Source organism: Oratosquilla oratoria, unplaced genomic scaffold (assembly GCF_046742065.1).
Source record: "Oratosquilla oratoria isolate Oo_2021 unplaced genomic scaffold, ASM4674206v1 SCAFFOLD250, whole genome shotgun sequence".
NCBI classification, from domain to species: Eukaryota; Metazoa; Arthropoda; class Malacostraca; order Stomatopoda; family Squillidae; genus Oratosquilla; species Oratosquilla oratoria.
Genome location: NW_027467602.1, coordinates 87,007 through 90,000, shown reverse-complemented (window position 1 = coordinate 90,000; position 2,994 = coordinate 87,007).

The following is a 2,994-nucleotide window of genomic DNA, read 5'->3' as shown; positions in this document are numbered from 1 at the left end:
AATCCTTCCCACGATAAACATCATTATGGATAATGTTTACCACCACCCCCAACTGCCCCCTCCTAAAATTCCTGAGAATATCTTGGAACAGTGACCTACTGCTTCCACGACCGAAGGCCCTTTTAAGACCCCAACAGGATATCTGTTTTACCAAATAGAAGACGTCGTAATGGGTTCACCGTTAGGTTGTATCTTTGCAGAATTTTACATGTGCAACCTGGAAAATTAAGTACTTCAAAACCCTGACATAAGACCACACCTGTACTGCAGATATGTTGACGACATTTTCGTGGAAATTAGGAACAAATCCCACCTAAGAGATCTCCAACAAGCCATGGAATCTTCTTCAGTCCTGAACTTCACATATGAGCTTAACCTACATCACAAAATCCCCTTTCTCGACGTCTTAATGAATTCCCGAAATTACCGACATGAAACTAAAGTGTACAGGAAGGACACAGACATAGAACGATGCATGAATGCCGACAGTGAATGCCCCGATAGGTATAAGCTGAGCGTCATTCGAGCATATTTAAGACGTGCCTTTCGTAACTGTTCTTCTTGGGACTTACTTCACACAGAACTCTTGAGACTGAAACAGATACTCATCAACAACAATTACTCAAACACTATCATAGACAAAGAAATCAACCTCTTTCTGACACGTACCCAAACTCAACAGGAACAAAAACCCACACAGACTATACACAAAATTTTCTTTAAGAATCAAATGACACCCGCATATAAAACTGACGAACGGGTCTTAAAAGAAATCATCACAAGGAATGTCACATGTATCAACCCACAAGAAAAATTAGCCATAATTATATACTACAAAAACACAACCGTCTCTAGCCTGTTCATGAAGAATAACCAGACAAAAGATAACAACACCCTAAAGCAAGCGAATGTGGTATACCAATACTCCTGCTCCGAAGAAGGTTGCAAACTTCTGCCTAACATGAATTATATTGGTGTTACCACTACTTCACTTAGCCGAAGGCTCACAATGCATGCCCGCGATGGTAGCATACGGAAACATATGACTCAATACCACAACAGAAAAATCACAAGTCAAGACTTAGTTAACATTACCAAAATACTCAAACACTGTAAGAATCATAAAAAACTACACATACTTGAGAAGGTCTACATTTCACAACACACACCAATCATCAACATACAAACAAACACATTAGGCACCTTACTCTTAAACAAAGAATCCGTCACACCAGGACAAAATTTCCCTCGACAATATGACATATAACATCAACGGACACCTTGTCCAGTTCCCCCCCCCAGTCATAATCTGACTCGAACCTCTCCCAATTCCACCTCACCGTCCAGTTTCCCACCCCCGCAGTCATTATGATCTGACCCGAACCTCTCCTAATTCCATCTCACTGGAACCATAAAGCCTTGTCATTTTGTAACTCCTTAGCATAATTGACATGGACCTTTTCCTGTCATTTTATCTGCCTGAAGATGGTTGTATGTAACAACCGAAAGCTTGTGATTGTATTTATATAATTAGTGTCAATATACCATGGATCTCGGTAGACTTGTGTTTAATCTACCCCTGGACTATAAGAAACATATAAGAAGAATGGAAAAAACAACTAAGAAGATAGTTGAAACTGAATTAGCATTGGTCTTTAACAAGACATGTCTACAAAGGATTACAAAGGCACAGCATGCCGACAGGAGACCTTTTGATCCATATCTAGGTCGGATGCAAAAAAAAAAAAAAAAAAAAAAAAAAAAATCATATTAATAATAAATTAAAACTATAACAATGTAAATAACAATTAAAATACATAAATAAATGCATTGGTATAGTTGAATAACAAACAAACAGGTAAATAGTAATTGATAATAAATTGACATATAACTAATAATAAATGAAAATCAGACAGACAAATTATAACAAAACAAAAACAAATAATATAACATAAATTATAATAATTACAGCATCTTACTTAGGTATTTATCTAAATGATTCTTAAAGCTTCGAACTGAACTACATTGCACTACCTGTGCAGGAAGTTTATTCCATTCATTAACTACACGGTTGGCAAAGTTGTTTCTACCTACTTCCAAATTGAATCTATTTCCGGACAGTTTGAGACCATTGTTTCTTGTCTGATTCTCATTCAATGTGAAAATTTGGTCACTTTTGATGTTGTCAATTCCCTTTAAAATCTTAAAGACCTGTATCAAGTCACCTCTGAGTCTACGCTTTTTTAGGGAAAACAGATTCATGTGCTTAAGTCGATTTTCGTATGATTTATTTTTGATATTTGGAATCAGTTTTGTGGCTCGCCGTTGTACTTTTTCCAGTCTGTCAATGTCTTTAATGAGATTTGGTGACCATACAGAAACAGCATATTCCAAATGTGGACGAACTAACGATTTATATAGCTTGTTAATGAGTGATGGACTTTTGAAATCAAAAGATCGCGCAATCAATCCCAGAATCTTATTTGCTTTCTCAGAGGCTGAAATACACTGCTTGGATGATTTGAGGTCGTTACTGATAATTACGCCAAGATCTTTTTCACTATCCACTTTTGTTAACGAATTTCCAAATAACTTGTAATCGTACTTGCTGTTATTTTTACCTATGTGCATTACCTTGCATTTACTTGTGTTAAATTTCATTAGCCACTTTTCAGACCATTGCTGTAATTGATCTAAATCTTCTTGAATATATAATTGGTTTGAGTGATCATTTGCCACTCCGCACAGTTTTGTATCATCAGCAAATTTGGAAACAGTAGATTTTAGTCCATGGTCTATATCATTTATATATACTATGAATAGAAGTGGCCCAAGAACGGAACCCTGAGGAACTCCACTTGCAACACTTTTCCATCCAGAAGTTTTTCCATTTAAAACAACTCTCTGTTTTCGACCTTTCAACCAATTACTAGTCCAACCTAATAGGCTACCACTTATTCCATGCAAAGCTAATTTAGTAAGTAGTCTTTCGTG